General features: G+C 41.4%; 1 long non-coding RNA gene across 3 annotated transcripts in view; it reads right to left on the bottom strand.

Moving 5' to 3' along the window:
* Window positions 1-1,847: 1,847 nt before the first annotated feature.
* LOC129657174 (uncharacterized) overlaps window positions 1,848-23,520 on the bottom strand; it is a 67,181-nt gene continuing 45,508 nt past the window's right edge. For all 3 annotated transcript variants that reach the window (XR_008716579.1, XR_008716578.1, XR_008716580.1), the window contains one exon: window positions 1,848-2,423. This is a non-coding gene — a long non-coding RNA (uncharacterized LOC129657174). The remainder of the gene's footprint in view (window positions 2,424-23,520) is intronic.

Here is a 23,520-nt window from a genome sequence, read left to right as displayed (position 1 = left end):
TCAAGCTGTCATTTGTAGTCAGTCTCTGTGATGTAAATACTACCATCATGCTGACTTATGTGACATCCCTGAAGGCAGACACACGGCAGCACACCGTCATATGACCTGTCCACCATACAGGTATGACAAATATAAGTGACCTCAAGAGCAGAGTATATTGAAAAGTGGTCAAATAATCAGAAAGGGGTAAGGGTAGGCTATTTGCTACATTTATTTTTAATTTTTTTAATTAAAATTTTTAATTTTTTTTTTGGCTGCCCTGGGTCTTTGTTGCTGTGTGCAGGCTTTCTCTAGTTGCAGAGAGTGGGTCTACTCTTCACTGTGGTGCACGGTCTTCTCACTGCAGCGGCCTCTCTTGTGGCAGGGCACAGGCTCCAGGCACACGGGCTTCAGTAGCTGCAGCACTCGGGCTCAGGAGCTGAGGCTGATGGGCTTAGGTGCTCCACAGGATGTGGAATCTTCCTGGACCAGGGATTGAACCCATGTCCCCTGCATTGTAAGGCAGATTCTTATTCACTGAGCCACCAGGGAAGACCTATATAATTTAATTTTAAATAGTGACTGTTTGACAGCTGGCTCACACAATTCCTAAACCTTAACAACCAGCTCTTATATACTGGTATTAGCTGGCTCCAGCACTCCACAAAGGGGAAAAGATATTCTTTGGAAAACAAAGCCTCAGTAAAAAAAAGCTCGCTATTTCATAAGACATATGTTCATATTAAGTTATAAAAGCCATTTATTAAGAAACTGAATCTTCACAACCCTCTTCCAGTCAGTAGATTCAGCACGTCTGTCCAAGCGTGTGTGGGGTTCGAGTCTCCCACTTCCCCCACAGCCTGTAACCACCCTCACCAACTTACCCACAGACTCCCACTGCACAGAAGGGATTCATTTAACACACCTCATGAGAGTTTCACCTTGTCCTATCCAAAATAACTTTTTCTGGAGCCAATTTTTTAGTGTAATTTATTCCAAACCTTTGATGGGGAAACTTGTACTCTTGAAGCCGTTCAGATGTGCAGCCAGCGGGAAGGCTCCTGGGCCACATTGGCTGCTACAGCTACAGATGCTGCAGCCGGCCCGACAGCCAGGGACACTACGTGGGTTTGAAACATTCCTTGAGGGATAGCTGATCCATAGCCTACAAATGAATGCATTATGCTTATCCACGTACATGTTTTTCATCTGTGACAGGTATTTTATGGATTGGAGGCTTCGTTTAAATGTTATATAATCCTCCTTTAATAAGCAATGCGAATATTCAGTATAATTGAAACAAGAAAGACAGCCTTTGTGTCGGCATAACTGGCTCAGAAATAAAGGAACTCACCACAGACTAGAGCTTCATCATCAGTTATGTTAGAAGGTACGACCACATGTCTGTCATAGTTTAATCATCATGAAAGAAGGATAAATAATATATGGATTTTGGCCTTTTTATATGGTCATCCTGAACTTCTCCAACATAATAACCTAGAGAAATACACTGTTTGGTCAACTTACTAATTTGGTTTAACTAAATGCAAGGCCAGGATGAATCAATGAAAAATACTAAGTTACAAAATGCTTTTTACCAAATACATTTTTTAAAAAAAATTAAGTTGTATTACCAATTAACAAGCAGAACTCTTATTTCAACAGCTTTAATGTGGGGGAGATTAATGTCAAGTAGAGAATTGAACCTAATCTTAAAGACTTTGACTTGGAGCACTTAGGACAATGTCTGGCTAAACACTCAAAAGGAGTTCCAAGAATGAATGAATGAATGTCTTAATAACTAAAGGCAATTTATTAACATTATTTTTAAAATTTCTTTTGTCCTGTAGATTAAAAATACATTTATAATTTTACTTAAGATGCTAATTTTAAAATATACATTCTATTAATATTATTAAAATGTAGGACCTCATTAAATTATCATATTTTCCATTATAGGAGTAGATAACTCTTTTGTTTTGTCATATCCAGAATCCATTTCCCTTTATGCCATTTCCCTGATTTTCTCTTGGGAAACTGTCTCTCCCCTTCACACAGTCCATCAGGCTATGCTTAGGTTGACTCCAACCTCAGTCCACAGAAGGGCATATGATCCAGACCTGGCCAGTTAGATCCTGCTGTCCACAGTAACTGATTTGGGTATGGGCACGTGACCTGCTCGGGACCAATAAAATATATTCTGAAGACTTTTGCTGGAACGATTATGAGAGAAATGCTCTCCTTCTGTAGTGTACTCACTTGGTAGGGTGGAAGCCTGGTGTTGATGGCAGCCACATTCAGCTTAAGCTTAACCAGACTGGGAATAAGCCCGTGCAGGAGAATGCAAAGCTGAGCGATACATACGAACTCTTGATGGATGACATTATCTGTATCCGCGCATGACTAAACGGTCCTCTACTCTTGGACTTTCCAGTTTCATATACCTGTAATTGAGACGGGTTTCTGTCACTAACAACCAGATGAGTTTACTCTACGAGTTTCAAGTATGCCTATTTTCAAAGCATGTTCTCTTTGTTATATTTTAAAACCCAGTGAAAGCACACAGGTTTCTTCAGTTGACAATATGCATAATTTAAACTCTTGCTAACCATTCTGAACATTTTAATTAAGGGCTTCAGCAATTCTGAAAGCCAAGAACTGAGTTTTAACAGAATCTACAAAGTAAAGGTTTCTCTGTTTACCTTGATGGCCTCAAGAAGCTAAGACAATAAATAACTCAAATTTTGGAAGACTTATTTATTCAAAAAGTCTTTTCTCCATACAGGGCTTTGTGGTTAAATAATACCCATCACCACCGAAGACAGGGATCTAGAAATACAGCATTAGGATGACCAGAAGTACACAGATTCACAAAATGAAAACGCTAGAAGATGGCTATTCTTCTAGGATTCACGGAATGCCTCACAAAACTCTTTAAAGGGAAATTTTAAGATGCCTATTCCAAAACAATTTGCTATCCCAAATACTATACTGTGGAGTCAAAGGGAACATAAAGGTGTGGAAACAGGAGTCCTAAACTGGACATGGTGGTTCCCACTTGCTGTCTGTGTGATCCAGTATGTCAGCTCTAGTCTCTCCATCTAGAAAACAAGGAAGCTCTTCCTCATTTCTTCCTCATGAGAATCAGTGCAGCTGGTGGACTTTAAGTACTCTAATAGCTCCACAAATGAGCTATCAACTATCACTTTCAACATATTAATAATATTGCTGTATGTATTGACAGAGTTCACATACTTTAAATCTGGTGTGGTAAGCAGTACACAGGGAGTTTATCCCCAAACTCCCTACCTGTGTACCTGAGACAGACTTACACAAGGCCTAAGCACTTTGCAACGAGAGGATTAATGGCACTCCTCTGCTCTGCGATCTGTCCTTTGCTGTGCAAGCAGCATGCTAAGCACTATAAGAGTTATAAAGATGTGTGAGACAGTCTCTGCTTTCTAAGAATATAGAGGCCAGCTGTAGAGCCAAACATATCTTGCAGCATGAGTGCTAGAGCAGATGGGCAAGCAAATGGCTATCTCAGTGGCAAGCAAGAAGTGGTTAAATCTAGTTACCCTTCATTAAAAAATGGGCATTTTCAGGCAATTTCAAAAATGGCTTGTGTTCTAACAGGTGCTATGGAAGAAGACTCACAAGTAAAAGGAAGGCTCTCTGGAAAGACAGTGAGTAATCAAAATGCATCAGGGATCCATGAAAGTTTGGAGTTGGGGAGCAAACCCTGAAGGCTTTGTCAGACTGGGGAGAGCTTTGAACATGAGCAAAGAAGTTGGGCTTTATTCTGCAGACAATAATGAGCCACGGTAGTTTTTAAATGAATGAGCTACAAAACCAAGCTAAAATTTAAAAAGAAAAGGCAAGCATCAGAGTGAAGGATTTCTTGAGTAAAGAACGTTGGCAGGCAGGAAAAGTTAGAGAGTGTTGTAATTTATCCAAGTAATAGAATATTAGAATCTGAATTTATGCAAGTGACACTGGGCGTGAAAATGAAGGAAGGTAATTTAGAGAATTCTGCATATAAACTAAAAATATTATTTGATAAAAAGTTGGATATGGGAAATAAAGGGAGGCGCCAGTACTTCTTTATAGAGTGGCTGGGAAGTTGACAGCAATACTGGTCAAGTAGGAAATTCAGTGGAACAACACAATTAGAAATAAAGGCACATTTTGTACCTTCAGGATTTGAGGTGATGGTGATGTAGCATAAGAGATATTGAAAGGCAACGGAAAATTGAGATGTTTGGTCAGGATGAAGGTTAGAGCTAGAGACAGAACTAGAAACCATGAGATCTCGCAAGGAGAGACTTGTAGAATAGTATAGAGGGTTATATGAGAAAGGAAGAGCCAGAAGTGACTCACTGTTCCAGAAGGGAAGGAATTTTTCACTTCAGAAGTGAAAAAGTTTTAAGAAGGGAGTGTTCCCTGCTTAACAGACTGCAGAAAGAAAGAAGATGGAGAGAATTTGCCCATTGAAAGCTCATTTTGACTTTAACTGAAAGCTTAAATTAAAAAAAAAAAAATTTCATTTTATATATACAGATACTTGAGAAATTTTTCATCCCTAGGACCAGGGCCAATTAACATATGAGTTGTAAAACTTGGTACTATAGAACGTTGGTTTAAATAATAATCATTTACATTTCTTAAATCCTAAGCACTGTCTCAAATGCTATTTTCCTAGGTTTTCTTCCCCCAAATTACTCTTTTTTTCCCAAAACATACCCCCAAAAAAGTAACATTAGGGATTTGAGTGATTATTTTTTAGTTTTACACATTTAAGTGTGTTTTTTTAATTTTTAAAAATATATTAATCAACTTTATTTTCAAAACACTAACCTAGGAATTATAATTCAACGAAGTTTCCATTTGAAAAAATACTGAGTTGGTGAAAAAGTTCACTCGAGTTTTTTCTGTAATATCTTATGGAAAAATCCAAATTAAATTTTGGACAATAAAGCATGCGTGCGTGCTCGGTTGCTCAGTCATGTCTGATTCTTTGCAGCCCATGGACTGTAGTCCACCACGCTCCTTTGCTCATGGAAAGCAAAGTATTAATACTGGAATGGGTTACCATTGCCTCCTCCAAGGGATCTTCCCGAAATAGGAACCAAACCCATATCTCTTGTGGCTCCTGCATTGGCAGGTGGATTCTTTACCACCGAGATAATAGTGAAAGTGAAAGTGAAGTCGCTCAGTCGTGTCCAACTCTTTGCGACCCCATGGACTGTACCCTACCAGGCTCCTCAGTCCATGGAATTTTCCAGGCAAGAGTACTGGAGTGGGGTGCCATTTCCTTCATAAATTTACTTTAGAAAAGAGACAAAAGAGCCTTAGGATTCCTGCTGTGTTCTGGTAGCTCAGCAATAGAAGGGAGTCCAGCTTATGGAGAGGGAAACAAGGAGATCTCCTCAGCGGACACATCTTTATTTTGACAGAAGGATGTTGCAGGCTAGCAAAATTGCTTAGCAGAAAAGACCCTCATGCTTGTCCTTAAAAGCTTTCTGGGAAGGCAACAGGATAAAGTCCCAGTGTTACGAATGTCCCCTTGAATCCACCAGCACTGAAGAAACTCTTTGGGAGTTAGAGATGGAGGAGCAAAACCTAGCCACCAAGGTGAGAACTGGAGAGGAGGAAAAGGGAAAAGTCTTCTCTCTGATGAGGGATGACCCTTTGAGGAGGACCATACTGGGTGTTCTAATGGGGAAGTCATGATAATTTTATGGACTTGATTTTTGTCCTAGTGACTTTACACTTCAGAAATCAGTCTTCAATGTATCCGGATACAACTGCTTAGATTTCTTTGCTTAGCTCTTCTACTATAAAATATATTTCACTCTGAAGTGCAAGAATTGCTTAAACGGAAAAGTTCAATGGAATTAACTTTCACTGGTCACCTCTTTCCTGTTTCTGGTCACTTATGATTAAGGCTTCTTTTAAGCCTTAATCATAAGGCTTAAAAGAACTGTACTTTTAAGGATACTTCTTCCTGTACTTCTTTTAAGAATAACTTGAGGTCATTAATGTCCATCTATGTTTAAACATTAAAAAAATTTTATACTTACTTCAGAAAGTTGCACAGCAAAATGTTTCTCTATGTGTTAGTTTTTAACTGAGTGAAAATTTTGCTCCAAAAAAGAGAATTATATAAAATTCAAGGGTGGGTGCCTGCCCATTCCATCATTTCCCAAAAAAATATGCAGTAATGACAGCTAGACCCAAGTTTTTGGCTGCCAATCTTACAGAGTTTCTCTGGAAGCAGCCCAAGGCACAAACCCAAGGCAGTCACAGCCTCTTTATGGCTCTGATGCCCAGCACAGGGCTGCCATCAGTTTCCAGTGTCCTAAGAACCACAACACACTAGCAGAACCACTCCACAGAATTCAGTCTGGATCCAAACCTGCCCCTGGTAAAAGGGAAAGCCCATCAGTTGAGCAGGTCAATGGCAAAAGAAAGGCACATCAAAAACGGAGAGAGCTTTGCCATGGGTATATCCCCACAGAACTGTCACTACAATTGAGAAAACAGACATTTCCATCACCCCCCAAAAGTTTCTCTGTGGCCCTTGGTAATCCATCCTTCCCCCCATCTCCACCCCCAGACAACCACTGATCTGCTTTCTGTCACTATAGATCTGTTTGTATTTTCTAGAAAGGAATCATGCTCTATGTATTCCTTTTTTTGCCTAGCTTAAAGCATAAGGAGTTTAAGATGTATTCATGTCATTCTGTATATCGATGCTTTGCTCTTTTTGTAGTAGGGTTCTACTCGCTGGATACACAACAATTTAACTATCTATTGATGAGTTCATGGGTTATTTCCAGTTTTAGAAATAAAGTTGCCACAACATTTGTATACAAGTATTTATGTAGAAATATGCTTTCCTCTTATTTTAGTTAAATCAGATCAGATCAGATCAGTCACTCAGTCATGTCCGACTCTTTGTGACCCCATGAATTGCAGCACGCCAGGCCTCCCTGTCCATCACCAACTCCCGGAGTTCACTCAGACTCATGTCCATCGAGTCAGTGATGCCATCCAGCCATCTCATCCTCTGTCGTCCCCTTCTCCTCCTGCCCCCAATCCCTCCCAGCATCAGAGTCTTTTCCAATGAGTCAACTCTTCGCATGAGGTGGCCAAAGTACTGGAGTTTCAGCTTTAGCATCATTCCCTCCAAAGAAATCCCAGGGCTGATCTCCTTCAGAATGGACTGGTTGGATCTCCTTGCAGTCCAAGGGACTCTCAAGAGTCTTCTCCAACACCACAGTTCAAAAGCATCAATTCTTCGGCACTCAGCCTTCTTCACAGTCCAACTCTCACATCCATACATGACCACAGGAAAAACCATAGCCTTGACTAGATGAACCTTTGTTGGCAAAGTAATGTCTCTGGTTTTGAATATGCTATCTAGGTTGGTCATAACTTTCCTTCCAAGGAGTAAGCGTCTTTTAATTTCATGGCTGCAGTCACCATCTGCAGTGATTTTGGAGCCCCCAAAAATAAAGTCTGACACTGTTTCCCCATCTATTTCCCATGAAGTGGTGGGACCGGATGCCATGATCTTCGTTTTCTGAATGTTGAGCTTTAAGCCAACTTTTTCACTCTCCACTTTCACTTTCATCAAGAGGCTTTTGAGTTCCTCTTCACTTTCTGCCATAAGGGTGATGTCATCTGCATATCTGAGGTTATTGATATTTTAGTTAAATACCTGGGAGTAAAATGACTCATGTCATGTGGTAGGTATACGCTTAACTTTTAAAGAGATTTCTAAGCTGTGTGTGTAGAATTTGTACTGTTTTTCCATTAAATCTCTGATAGAATTTACAAATAAGGCATTCACAAATAAAGCCATCTGGGCCTGAGGTTTTATTTGTGGGAAAATTTTTTTACTATCGACACTAATTCAATTATCTATAATATGCTTAGATTCACTTAAATGTTGTCCTAAGTTTCACTGATGCTCTGTTTTGATCTTCTTATCTCTCTCTTTTCTTTCTGTCTTTCCTTTTGGATATATTGCCGTGCCTTCAAATCTACTAATCTCTTCTGTATTGCTTAATCTGCTACTAATCCCATCTGGTGTATTTATTCTCAAGCCCTGGTTTTTCACCCCTTTAAGTTTGATTTAGATCTTTTTGATCTTTTCCGTATTTCTCCTTGTCATGTTCATGCTCTCCCCTATTTTCTTAAACATATGAAGCATATTTCTAATAGCTCTTTTAATGTCCTTATCTATTAATCTTATGATCCATGTCATTTCTGGGTCTGTTTCTGTTGACTGACTTATCTCCTTGTTATACTGTGAATTTTCCCACTTGTTTGCAGGCATCCTCATTTTTCACTAGTGTCAGCCATTGTGACCTCTGGCTGTGAAGTGACAGATTCTTGTGGCTGAATTCCTTTAAATATTCTTGAACATTGTTCTGGGCAAGTTAAGTTACTTAGAAACAGGTTGACCCTTTCAAGGCTTGCTTTTAATGTTTGCTAGGTGAGTCCACAATGACATTTCATGTAGAGGAAATACCTTTCTGAGCATTTACTGAACATTCTGTATTAAGAGGTCTTTCTACTTTGAATAGGGGAAAATGAACTATTCCTTGCTCTAGGGAGCTCTTCCATGAGCTCTGGGGATTGTTCTAACTACTTCTTCCCACTGATTCTTTCCCTGGCCTCAGGATTTTCCTCACATACATGCACTGATTAGTACTTAGCTAAAGACTTCAGGGTGGGCTTCCCTGGTGGCTCAGATGGTAAAGAATCTGCCTGCAATTCAGGAGACACAGGTTCGATCCTTGAGAGAATGGCAAGCCACTCCAGTATTCTTACCTGGAGAATTCCAAGGACAGAGGAGCCTGGTATGCTACAGTCCATGGTGTCGCAAAGGGTCAGACATGACTGACAGACTAACACACACACACACACACACAAAGACGTAAGGGTACTCTGAATATCTCCAGAGCATTCTCTCTCTCTGCAGCTCTCTACTCTCTGGCACTCTGCCCATGAATTCTAGTCACCTTGGCATCCTCAAGTTACAAACTCTTTCCTCTCATCTCAGGAGGTTGCACCTCGAAACATTCACCAGACAATGAGTAGGGCCAGTCACAGGATTCACTTTATTTGTTTCCCTTTTCTCAGAGATTATTGTCCTATACTGTCTATTTTAAAATAACTAAACATGATTGTTTCACATATTTTCGCCCCCCACCCTTTTTAGTTGTTTAAGGCAGAAGGATAAACCCAACTGTACCCCACAATCCATCACAGCACAATGTGAAACTCTGATTAAGGGGATATAATATCAGGTTTAGAGATTTGAACTATAAATTCCAAAGGTTAATGCTGAACAGTTCCCACAAACTTCACCATCTGACCCAGAGCTTCCCAACACATGTGTGGACCAAGCGGATGCAGTGTCCCTGATAGGAATCTTATTTTCATTTCCATAAGTTAAGATTCAAAGTATAAGTTTGTATTGCTCCATATTTTCAGATCCTACCCCAATGAATTGGAGACATTTTCTCTCTAACTCTGCATGCGTGCGTGTATGTGTATGTGTGTGGCAGGGGTGGGCACGGGAGGGGAGGAAGTGTTTCTGTAAAGACACATGCGTATATATTTTGCATCCAGCTGTGTGACTGGATTTAGGCTTAAAATATAATTTATGAGTAAACTTTGTTTAATGCACATAAACAGGAAATAGACACTTGTGAATTCATTAATTAAAATCCTGTTTGGAGAAGTATTGTGAAGGCTAATCCTTTGCTCACATGAATGAGATCCGGCTGTCAGTATGAAAAATATAGAATGAGGTCCTGCTAAGGAACCACCTTGGAACTTCATACCGTTGGGCAGTTTCACTCAAGAGCCCTCTGCGTTTCCCCTGTCCTAAGACTGGGTCTTCCTCTCAAGGAAGCAAGCTCTTGACGGGGCTAGAGCTTTGCATGAGAATTCATCACAACTCACCGGCCCCCATCCCGTCCTTTCCTCCGACTCTGTTCCTAGAGCTGCCTTGGCTGCCTGCCCAGACCCTTGACTTGTCAAACTTGGGCCCTCCTTGTTTCTCATGCCCGGCTGAACCCAAGGCCGTCCACCTTTCCCTGACCTTTTGGATAAATTTTCTGGGCTCCTGTCTGCCTGTCCACCTGGCCGTCGCTTGGCCCAACGCCCAGTATATGTTAAAAGCAAAAGGCAGGATAAAGAAATCTACTTGTTTCCTCTGAACGATGGAAAGGCAGCCAGCGGTCAGGAGAGATGGATATGGTGCGTACTTATAAAGTTAAATGAACCACAGATGCAGCTACGATACTAATGCAGTTCAACAAAACACCTCTTAACCCAGGCACTGTGCAAAGGTCTGGAACACAAGCTGAATAAGATGCTGGCTGCTCACCTTCCAGTTTGGGAGACAGACAAGAAAAGAGATTATAATTCAGCACATGAGAAAATAACAGCTTCTCCTTGTCTGTCTAGTTTTGAAGTCTCTACTTTAATTTACATATATGTTCAAACAACAGACTGTATATATTACTGCCAAATGACAACTGGGCTTCTCTGGTGGTTCAGCTGGTAAGGAATCTGCCTGCAATGCAGGAGACCTGGGTTTGATCCCTGGGTTAGGAAGATCCCCTGGAGAAGGGAATGGCTACCCACTCCAGTAATCTGGCTTGGACACTTCCATGGACTGTATAATCCACAGGGCCACAGAGTCAGACACCATGTTCAGATTAATTTTCACATACAGTTTATATGTTTATCTTTCTGACTAAACTATAAATTCCCTGTCACTCCTAGTGACTAACATAAATTTTCCCTGAATTAAAATATATTCAGCTCCCATATATAAGGGCCAACTCTTTTGTTGTTGTTCGATCACTAAGTCATGTCTGACTCTTTGCTACCCCTTGATTGCAACATGCCAGGCTCCTCTGTCCTCTACTATCTTCCAGAATTTGCTCAAATTCACGTCTATTGAGTCAGTCTTGCTGTCTGACCTTCATCCTCTGCTGCTCCCTTCTCCTCCTGCCTTCAATCCTTCCCAGCATCAATGTCTTTTCCAATGAGTCAGCTCTTAGCATCAGGTCTACTATAAAGTAATAAATTAATTATACAAGCAACACATAATAAACTAAAGCATACATCTTGATAAATAGCAATAATTCTAAATATTTGAGAAAATAGTTACAATTCACAATGCTAACAGGCTAATTAACTAAACGATTTAAAGGTTAATGAATATTCATTGTTTGCTCGAGCTTTATCTTTGATGTGTGTGTGTGTGTGGCGAGGCCATAGCCACATATGAGCAACTATGGCCCTGCTGGTACCATTCATTCAGGTGACTGACGAGATGACAGCTAGAACTCATACTGTCAAACAAGAAAACGTCTAGATTCTGCTCTTGTTGCTTAATTTTTCATCTTTTGGCTACTACTTTCACCTACCACAGTTTCACTCTGTGTAAAGTTGCCTGAAAGAAAGAAGATAAGCCCAGATAGCTTTATGCCTAGTAGAGACAGGAAGGATTTAGCAGCAGCCAAGGAGGGGTAGGAGGTGGAAGGGGCAATCCAGCTGACGCTACTGGTTAGGATTCTTCCAAGTGGGGGGCGGGGGGGGGGAGTAATAGTAATTGGAGTGTGACGAGCACTGTACCATGCACGCTGCCTGTGGAACCTCACTGGAACCTCACAGTAATATTGTGAGGCAGGCTTGATTATTCCCATCTTATAGATGAGTAAGGGAGATTCATCTACCTACCAAAGTCACATTTACCTGCTAAATGCAGAGTCTAGATCTAGATATTTATATGTACTACCCAGCATTGTATCAAATCATTGTGAAATGAAGATCTTCAAGGTGTGCAAGATGGATGCACTGCAGCAGATTAGACTGGAACGAATACCTTGATTGGCACTGGGATACACTGAAGCTCAGCGAAAGCCAATATGACAGTGTTACAAACCCCACTGCTGCTGCTGCTGCTGCTGCTGCTGCTGCTGAGTCGCTTCAGTCATATCCGACTCTGTGCGACCCCATAGACAGCAGCCCACCAGGCTCCCCCATCCCTGGGATTCTCCAGGCAAGAACACTGGAGTGGGTTGCCATTTCCTTCTCCAATGCATGAAAGTGAAAAGTGAAAGTGAAGTCGCTCAGTCGTGTCCGACTCTTAGCGACCGCATGGACTGCAGCCTACCAGGCTCCTCCATCCATGGGATTTTTCAGGCAAGAGTACTGGAGTGGGGTACCATTGCCTTCTCCTACAAACCCCACAGGATGTCCTAAAGACAACTAAAAATGTCTCATATAGTTCATTATGAATCATTTTGTGAAGCAAACGACCCCCAGCAGCCTCAGGTATCAGAGGGTGAACATCACTTCGCATACACCCAGAAGTGAGGACCACTGTGTGGTTGAAATAGTGCCGGTGCGAGGAAAGCACGCCTGAGCCCACATTCAAGTGTTCTCCTTCCTGACAGTATTCCCCCAATTCTCAAGTCCTCTTCACTCCAGATGATAACCTTTTGAGCTCCCCAAGGAAGCTCTTGGTGCTCAGTTGAAGTCCCTGTTGCCACCTGCCCTGTTCACCGCTGACTCACTCTACCCCCAGATATAGGATGAGTCTGACTGTCTCTGCTGCATGCCAGATGCTAACCCAGAGGCCCCTCTGCCTTTGTTGAGCCCTCTTACCAGGCAAACATGTGACACCATTCACAATTTAAGAGTATATGGTCTGCGCTTCCTACAGTTTTGTTGCCATAGGGAAACATTTAGTTCTGCATCGAGTGCTATCAAAAACATACCTCCACACACAACTGTAAACTCTCCTACTCTTCAACACATGCATGCACACACCTGTACGCATGTGTGCACCCCAGACAACAATCTCTTCATGGAAGTTAGTCAATGCCCTTGTCTTTTTTAGCCTGTGATTAAACAAGGCATTTTTTTCTTCCATTAGAGGTATTTTCCATAATTATCTAGGCTTCCTTAGCAAAGGAAAAAAAGAAACAAATCAATAATCTATACATGCTGCGATTGTCTCAGTCTTTGAGGTGCTTTTCAGGGCAGTGATTCACTGTGGAGCTTTGAAGATCACCCACCCCAGGCTAAACAAAAATGAATGTCCTTCTGATTACCACCTCAAACAACACAGGGCTTGACATCTTAGAACTTTCTCCCTTGGATGACATGTGGCAAATGCCTGTGAAAAAGCAATACTACGTGTTGGAACTTGGGGGTTTATTTTGGAGACTGGATGTGTAACAGTTCAGAGGACAGGCTCTGAGAAGTGAATCCTAGGCCTGCTAAAGTATGGCCTTAAGGAAGCTACTTTGCCTTCTAGAAAACAGAAATGGTATTTTTTTTCATCTCACATGACTTAATGAGATAATTCATAAAATTATAGTAGACTATTAATACTTTAGTATAGTATCTAGCACATAATAAGGCTTCAATAAATGTTAGTTATTATTATTCCAACAAACTCTGTCTGTATCACCAGGGCATCTTCAGCCGGCTTCCCAGTCTCCTTCCTATCACTGGAATATTGCCCTAAATGGAAATTTCCATTCTTTTCCTCTGGCATCACTTCCCACACCCTCCTTCCAATCTGGCTCAGCTCCTTCCATCCCCACATCATGAATTCCTGCACCTCCCACCTCCACTATGTCCTGGGGAACCTCTGTCTTAATATAAACAAACATCCTCTTTGTCCTTTCTCCTCCGTACTGGCTTGTCCCTGTAGATCCCATTTCCCTTACAACCCATTCTAATAGAGACCACTCATTTACAACCCATCACCTTTGAGACGAGCATACTCTAATCACAAACCTACTTCTTCAGTTGTCTCCCAATATCTACTTACCTCTGAAATCACATATATCACCTTTCTCCATTTTGTTGCATCTCTGTTTTTTAACTTTTTCATAAATTACACCTAGTTCAAAATTTGTTCTTACTCCTATACTTAATAATTATGCTCCATTAATAGGCTCATGAAACCCTGCATCAGGCACTGGGAATACAAAGATAAATAAGACCTTATCCTGCTGCTGCTGCTGCTAAGTCGCTTCGGTCGTGTCCGACTCTGTGCGACCCCATAGACAGAAGCCCACCAGGCTCCCCCGTCCCTGGGTTTCTCCAGGCAAGAACACTGGAGTGGGTTGCCATTTTCTTCTCCAGTGCATGGAAGTGAAAAGTGAAAATGAAGTCGCTCAGTCGTGTCCGACTCTTCGTGACCCCATGGACTGCAGCCTACCAGGCTCCTCCGCCCATGGGATTTTCCAGGAAAGAGTACTGGAGTGGGTTGCCATTGCCTTCTCTGAGACCTTATCCTAGCTGTACGAATTAGTCTAGTGGGAAGGCAGACATGTAGTAAGAAGGGAACAGTGCTGACACAGAGCTCAGTACTGGTGCAGTGAAAGATCAAACTCTGTAGGTACCTCAATGTCCATGGTGTCAACCCTCCCAAGCCCCTTATCTTACATGTTCTTAATCACCTCCACCTCCTACTTCCCCTTCTCTGAAACAGACCCCCACTTTAGACTTGTTCATAATTTAAAGCAGCTCACCTCCAAGATCTTAAACTCTTAAATTCCCCTCTTAGATGATAACCTCTGATCCCTGTTAAAACTGCTCTTTGTCCTCATTTTCCTTCAATTCCTAAGACATTCCCTATTGTCATTACTCACTGACCCCTTTTAAGTCTTATAGCTTCTAACTGTACCACTAATTCTATCAGCCCATGTTCTCTAGTCTTGATTTACTTTAAGAATCCCTAACCTGTGTCTTCAAAATATCCCTATTCACATTTTCTCCTCCCAAGGTACTAGCTCTCCCTTGATTAATGGAGGCATTAAAAATAATTTTAAAATGGAATAATCCCACTATAATCTATATATCCAATCTCACCTAGGCCCTTTTCTTACTCTAATAGTACTTTTACTCAATGAAACCCAATCATATTGCCTACAAATCAATTCCACATCGTTCCCTTTCCTCAAATCCTCCCACCACTTTGCCTCAGCTGAGGCCACGTGCGTGCATACTTAGTCGCTCAGTTGTGCCCAGCTCTTCATGACCCTATGGACTGTAGCCCATCAGGCTCCTCTGTCCATGGGATGCTCCAGACAAGAATACTGGAGTGGACCGCCATGCCCTCCTCCAGGGAAATCTTCCCGGCCCAGGGATCAAACCCCCATCTCTTACTTCTCCTGTACCAACAGATGGCTTCTTAACTACTAACGCCACCTGGGAAGCCCTGTCAATTTCCCCGTGCATGCATGCATGCTAAGGTCTTTCAATCGTGTCCGACTCTGTGAACTGTCCCCCTCCCCACCCCGCATTCCTCCTCAAAATATTTTTACATTTTCACCCATTTTCTCCTCCGTTCCTTCCCAGTACAGAGAAGGACTCTCTGCTCTCCAAGGCTAACTGCTATACCTATGACCTTGATTCTATCCGCTTCATCTGCCTCAAGTACCCAAGATAATTGTCAGATGACTTTATTCTTCCCTTTCATCCTCTCCACTGTCCTTCCCCCTCAGCCTATAAGCAAGCCGAAATCTCTCTTCCTATCCCCAAAGAGCATTCCCTTGACATAATATCCCCCAAGCTCCTGTCCTTTCTCTTTTCTTCTCTTCACTGCCAACTTCTGGAAAGAAACAGACTCACTGATTCCCACTTCCTGACCACCCACTCATATCTTAAGCCTTTGCAATCTGGCGTCCAGCCAAGGGGCTCTAATAACAGTGTTTTAACACAGATCACCGAGGAAAGTACAGGATGCTAGAGGAATCCCTTGAAACCAAGGTTAAAATAGAATAGAGTTAGGCCTATTCAGGGAGATTCTCACAGGAATTAAACACCACCCAATTCTCATGGTTGTGTATTGTTGATTTAAAAGGAAAAAAATGTTCTTAATTGTTTTTCTGAAAGAGGAAGAAACTTCAGGATATAAATTACAAATCATGTGGGCTTTTTCCTCTTCCTTAAAATACTCTAATTTTCAGAATGTAATGACAATATTTGGTGTTTTATAGATCCATCTTGATTTTATAATCTATAACTTTTCTGTTTTGTATGAAATGAACCATATTGGGTCTTACAGTTCATACAGTGCTCTTTATTTATAAAGGAATTCCCAGGAATAGCAATGAATCAATTTAACTAATTTTTCCACTATTCTGAAGAGAAGAATAAAAAATTTGGGGAAAACATGTCTGTAATGAAGTTGTGTCTATAATCCCCAGTCCTTGCAATCAAGGACAATGACATGCCCTTCTAACTATGGCAGAACAAACTTCAATATTAATATCATGTTTTCCTGTGTTTTAGGGGGGAGTTGCAGAAGAAGGCAATGGCACCCCACTCCAGTACTCTTGCCTGGAAAACCCCATGGACGGAGGAGCCTGGTGGGCTGCAGTCCATGGGGTCACTAGAGTCGGACACGACTGAGCAACTTCACTTTCAGTTTTCACTTTCATGCATTGGAGAAGGAAATGGCAACCCACTCCAGTGTTCTTGCCTGGAGAATCTCAGGGACGGGGGAGCCTGGTGGGCTGCCGTCTATGGGGTCGCACAGAGTCGGACACGACTGAAGAGACTTAGCAGCAGCAGCAGCAGCAGGGGGTTTGTACATGGTTGGTTCTGTTCACACCTTTACTGTGACTCACTTTCACTGGAATTCTGCTGACAATCTGTTCTAAAGCACTCTTGCCTTGCAAAGAGCTGTGTTATTTCTCCCTTGACACATCTCTATTAGTGTCATCAATTAACCCCATGCTTGGTAGTTTCACAATATAAATGCCTTATAATTAGGATAATGACATTCAATCATAGTATAAGAATCAACTGAGCCTTCAGAAAACTGAGGGTGTGGCCTCTCCCCACTTTCAGATAAGTAAGGACATTTCTACTTCTGCCTTTTGCTTTACACTTCTTGCTATTCAGGGTGATATCTGAGAGTATCAACAGAGTAAGAGTGCTTCTCTCATTTGCAAAAAACAAAAAAAAGTGTTAGATTTTAATTATTTTAGAAGCAAGTTTGGAGGAAAGTACGATTTTGAGAATGATAAAAATTCTTGATTCCTAGATTTTATTTCTTAGAGTCCTCCTTTTGTGGGCATATTCTGAAGTAAAAGGAGCTCATCACAACGACTATTCACCGTCACACAGTTGAGCAGAAAAGAGTTGAATGCTGTTTGCGAGTACCTAGAAAATGCCAGAGCCAAGTAGCCAAGATGCATAGAAGTTATCCTTTTTACTGCAAAATCACAAAGGTGGCAAAATGCAGCGAGCCAGGGCTGTCTTTTCGTTCTAATGATCTAAGTATTCGGATTAAGAAATTGCCTTTCTCTTATATTTCACCAGGAATATATCCAGCTAAGAACTTTAGATATGTTAGCTATGGAACAATAATGCACCTTTCCATGGCTCTTTCCTGACAAATGAAGTAAGAAGCCTAGGGTAAAACTCCTCTACGCTGTAATTAAGACTGGAATACATCTTGTTCTTTGTCCAACACTGCTTACTTATACATTGTTATTCACACACCAAAGGGAATTCTAGTTACCATGAAAAACAAGCCACAGGGACACTATAGAAATTTCCCACAATTATTTGTTCCAAAGTAAATACGTTTCCTTTGATTTTGACAAAACCATAACACACAGAAGTGTATTGTGAAGCTCTGTCTAGCGGTGTGTTTACCAATACCCTGGAGGCTTCACTCTTTGAAACGCAACAAGATTACATCATGCTGCTTCATCTCTCATCATTTGACATGCATATATATTATACCTAACAATCAGACATCAGCAGAAGAAAACAATACACTAATTCTTGAATCAGGGTTCTGTTTTATACTCCATTTGAAAAGGGTAATCATGACTTAGCTTAAATGAGGCTCTATGCCTCAGTTCAATTCAGTTCAGTTCAGTCGCTCAGTCATGTCCAACTCTTTGTGACCCCATGGACTGCAGCACATCAGGCCTCTCTGTCCATCACCAACTCCGGGCATTTACTCAAACTCATGTCCATTGAGTCAGTGATGCCATCCAACCATCTCATCCTCTGTTGGCCCCTCTCCTCCCACCTTCAATCTTTCCCAGCATCAGGGTCTTTTCAAATGAGTTAGCTCTTCACATTAGGTGGCCACAGTATTGGAGTTTCAGCTTCAACATCAGCCCTTCCAATTAATATTCAGGACTGATTTCCTTTAGGATTGACTGGTTGGATCTCCTTGCAGTCCAAGGGACTCTCAAGAGTCTAGATTACAAGTTTGAAAGCATGAAAGTGTTGACCGAGCCTGGGTCCCTGATATAATACGGGAAACACAGAATGTTCATCCAACATTTTCTGAAGGCCTTCATGAGTTTTAGTTCATGTATAGCACAGGAATGGACAACAAATTATATAGAGATTTCTAAACTTTACCACCATTCCTCTCAGCCATAATAACAATAACTTCATTTTCACTGAACTTTCTTTTCTCTTCCAATCCAACAGGCCTGTCTTCCAAATATTTAAGCCTCTATGATTCTACTCTCCACAACCAGAGAGTCACTTCAAGGGAGTACTTTGTTTTCAATTTAGATGACAAATTCCCTCTTCTCTCTTCATCTATTAATGGTATACTGGGATTATAAAAGAATCATACATGCTCACACACCACACAAGGAAAAAACTTCAGTACTTTATAGTTTCTCTTTGTGTTTATTCTTTTATTTATTCATTGACTCTGTAGATGTTGGACATCTAAAATATGCTAGACATTAACTTTCCAAGGAATAATACAGAAGTATCTTGTACTTCTATGACCTCCTTCATTCTGGTTTGTTCACGACCATTCACATCCATTCCCATGGCTATACCTTAGCTTTAACACCACATGGAACTGGGTCGCCCTGAACCCATAAACACAAACTGCATCTTCTGATCTATGTCCATCTGCTATTCTTTTACTTTTTAAAAATCTGTTCTTTGATATTACTGACACCTTCAGTTCCCCACCACTTAGAGGTCTGAAAGCACATCTGGATTCAGACACTAGCTTACCTGGAGCCCACAGTTACAGCACAGAAGCCAGTACCCTTGTTTCTAGTCTCCTTTGTCCTTTCGTGGTCTTCACCATGACCATCCCCAGCTCAGTTCAACCCACCTGGACCCACAGAAGGATCAGTGGAATGATGTGGCCCCAGACAAGGTTCTGGGCTTTGGAGTCAGCCCGCAGTTTGCATTTGCTTCTGCCAATTGCCAGCTGTGTGGCTTTATTAAGCATTTAACCTCTACAAGCCTTGGTTTCTCTATCCATATGATATAAATAATGATTCCTACATCACAGGCCTTATTATGAGGACTAGAGAACAGGCATCTTAACCACATAGCATAGCCTTCTTCTGGCACATAGAAGGCATGAATAAATAGAAATGTTTGTCTGTTTCTAGTGCAGTTCTGCTAAGTCTTTCTGGAGAAAATTGCATATTCATGTTGCTGGGCTCCATTATAAATTTATGAGCTCCATCCTTCACTTGCCCCTCAAGGGTTTCTCATCTACTCCATTTCCGTTCTCCATAACAGCTGTTCCAAACCTTTATGCCTTTTCTCAAGGGTCCTGCCAGATTCCTGCCTCCCCTGCTCTCAGCAGGTGGCTTAACTTCCTGCTGAGAAAGCAGGTGCCTGTGAGCACGTACAACTTCCGCTTCTGTCCTGATCTCTCCGATCAGCTCTATCATCATGCCTCCTCTCCTGCTTCACTCCAATCTCAGGAAAAGAAGCATCCCCGCTCACTCCATCATTAATGAAATGACCCAGAAAGTATTTGTTGAATGTTGATTGATGGACCGACCATATGTCAGAGCCTGGGCTGTGTGCCAACCTGGTCTCAAACAGCTCTAGCCTCATGAAGAAGTCAGATCAGTGCACAAACAAGAAACAAACAACAGGATTCATGCTATGATAAATGCAAAGACAAGTACTAGCCAAGGCTTTCAAGGTCAGCTAGGACAGCTTCCCATAGCGGGCTGCATCTGAACCGAAGACTGAAAAAGAAACAGTAGTAGCCAGGTTAGAGGGAAGGGGAGAGTACTTATAGACAAAGAAAGCAGGCTGTGCAAATCATGGAAACATGGAAGACCCGGGTGCTGGGCTCAGATTTCATCACAGATGTAAGGAACCTGGAGCACATAGCTGTTGGAAACAACCACTGGGCCAGACACTCAGTTTGTGTCACCGAGTGGACAGGAATGAAGAAGCCAGAGAGACCCTCCTGCTGCTGCTGCTGCTGCTGCTAAGTCGCTTCAGTCGTGTCCAACTCTGTGCGACCCCATAGACGGCAGCCCACCAGGCTCCCCCGTCCCTGAGATTCCCCAGACTTGCTCCAAATCCAGATATCTAGTGTTAGAGAGGATGATTAGGAACACTTCCAGTTTTTTCACATCACTTCTGTCCTGGAAATAGAATGTCTCATATGACTGAGATGAGACACATAGATTATGACCACAGGCCTTAAGAAATATGGCCAAGGTGCCTGAACCATTTTCTGTCTGCATTGAAGGAAATTTTAAACACTTTTGTTTAAAAATTCTATTTGCTTCTGTTTTCAATATGCATGCTGTGCTGTGTGCTGCACTTAGTCACTCAGTCAAGTCCGACTCTGTAAGACCCCATGGACTGTAGCCCGCCAGGCTCCTCTGCCCATGCGGATTCTCCAGGCAAGAATACTGGAGTGGGTTGCCATGTTCTCCTCCAGGGGATCTTCCCAACTCAGGGATCGAACCCAGATTTCCCGCATTGCAGGCAGATTCTTTACCATGTGAGCCACCAGAGAAGCCCTTCAGTATGTGTACCTCCACAAATAGATAAATAGGGACTTCCCTCATAGTTGAGTTGGTAAAGAATCTGCCTGCAATGCAGGAGACCCAGGTTCAATTCCTGAGTTGGGAAGATCCCCTGAAGAAGGAAATGGCAACCCACTACAGTATTCTTGCCTGGAGAATCCCATGGGCAGAGGAGGCTGGCAGGTTACAGTCCATGGGGTCGCAAGAGTTGGACACGACTTAGCGACTAAACCACCAAACCACCATAAATAGACTACAGAGAAACTTCTCTTTTTGTACCCCAAATAAGGCAAAGAGAAGTTAGTAATAAGTAGCTTTGAAAATATGGGCTTACATTTTTCTTTCTGCAAAGTACTTTTAAAAGATTGAAAATGCCTAGAAGAAAACACAAGCAATAAGTTCCTTACCATTAGTCTGGGCAATGAATTTTTTAGATTTGACACCGAAAGCAGAGGCAACAGAAGCAATAATAAACAACTGGGACTACATCAAACTAATGCACAACAAAGGAAACCATTAACAAAATGAAAAGGCAACCTACCGAATGGGAGAAAATATTTGCATATCATATATCAGATAAAGGGGTAATATTCAAAATATATTAAGAGCTCATACAACTCAAAATCAAAAACATGAACAATACAACTTAAAAAAAAAAGCAGATAATCTGAACAGACATTTTTCCAAAGAAGATACACAGATGGTCAATAAGCACATGAAAAGATGATCAACATCACTAATAATCAGAGAAATGGAAATCATCTCTCTGATTTGCCTTGGAGGTTACAGTCCATGGGGTCACGAAGAGTCAGACATGAGTTGAGTGACTAATACTTTCGCTGTATGTGGGATTCTGGGGCCATGGTCCTTTTTCCTTTAGAATACAGTGTTGGCTTATGAATTGAAAATTTTCAAGGTAAGAAGTATGAAGTAAGAACTTTTTCAAAAAGAAAGCATTAATGTCTGTCCTAAGGATTTCATGATTTCATAAAACTGATCTAGGAATAATTTATATTCTACTAGAAAAATGATGGCTAATTTTTATAAAGGTATAATCATTAGTTTTTTGTTTTTAAACTGAGAAGGAAAACAGCAAATGTGATTAACCTCCATGATTAAGAAAATTAGTTTATGCAGAATAAATTATTTTCTAATGACAGTGGTTTTGGGGAAAGTGTATAAAATTAAGTACTGCAAAATAAGTTCCTCAAGAGTCCCGGAGAGTCCCTGGAGTTGGGAAGGCATTCTGGGTTATATAACATACAGCAATGGAAGAGGATGCATCAGGCACTTCACCTACACTATTTTCTTCAGAACAGATTCTCAGAGAATTAAACACTTACCTGAGATCCCAACACTAGTAAATAATTGGCAGAGCTCAAATTTGGACCCAGCTGTATGCCTCTAGCACACATGCCCTTTGCAGTCCGCCCCGTCACCGGGAGCGTCTGTGTTCACGGCGCTGGGCTAGGTGCTTCGACAGATGGAAGGGTGAACATCCCTGCCTGCGTGTTGTTAGCTGACGGACCCTATTTAATGTACCTAGCTGAAAAAAAGAATGAAAAGAAAACTAGCATTTCTCTTCCTGCCAGTAAAAATTAAACCATGAATCTATGATTCAGAAGAAAAATGTCCTTATCCAGGTGCATTTTTATACATTAGCATTTAGGGCAAATTGCCCAGAAATCCAATACTAATTTACCCTTAGGATCTCAGCCCACAGTTACTGTTGGAATTTTTGGCAAGTAGATATCCCTGAGGGTAATAGTCAAATTAAGAAGCCTTCTTAAAGAAAAGGTGTGAGAGTCTTAGGCAACAGTTCAAAGCTTAGTGTTCAAAGGTGGGGAGGGGTACTTAGCCAGGGGGTGCTCCAGTGGGTAAACGAGGTGAGAGAGTGCCTGTTTCCTTACTATGAACCTCTGCTTAATGGAGCAGTGATAGACTTGGTACGCAGTGGTGATAATCTTTACTTTGCACTCAAAATAACAGTGAACCATAATTTAAATTCTAATTTCAAAGTTATTACTGCAGATTTGGGAGGTGAACATTTCCAGGGTCAAACTTGAACTCTTTGCAACTATAAAATGCCAATGTGAGTTTAGTAGCCCAGAAAAGCACCTCCCACGCCTGTAATACTCTCAAATTCATGAGTTTAATTCCTATTGCACTGACAGCCCCCTTAGGTTAACCAAGAAAATAACAATAATAACAATAGTTACCTTTTTGATCACTTACTATGTGAAATGTACTCTTCTTAAGGTTTTACCATTCAGCGAATCCTCATAGTAACTCTATGTTTACATACCTATGTTATAGATGAAAAAACTGAGGTCCAGTGAGACTAAGTGATTTGCCAAAGATTATAAAGCTGGTAACTAGCAGATCCAAGATTTGAACCTACACAGACTAGGCCCTGACCAAGCATTACTGACCACTGCCATTTACAAGGTTCCACATGGTCACATATGACCTTTAATGAAAATTTTCTTATTACTTGGATTAATAGTGCTTGGGCTGAGTGTGAGTTTGGCTGAGGAAATTGACTTGCTTTTAGACGAACTCCTACAAAGTTAAGCAGTATCTTTTGTAGACCCCAGAGGAATCTATAAGAAGAAATGTCAAGGAAATTTAGACATCAAGATGGAATGAGGTGGAAATCAGCAGGACAATATTAAGGGGAAGCTGC

This window comes from Bubalus kerabau, chromosome 7 (assembly GCF_029407905.1).
Source record: "Bubalus kerabau isolate K-KA32 ecotype Philippines breed swamp buffalo chromosome 7, PCC_UOA_SB_1v2, whole genome shotgun sequence".
Lineage (NCBI taxonomy): Eukaryota > Metazoa > Chordata > Mammalia > Artiodactyla > Bovidae > Bubalus > Bubalus kerabau.
Note: the sequence above shows the minus strand (reverse complement) of the source record. Positions and strands in the feature narration are given on the sequence as shown.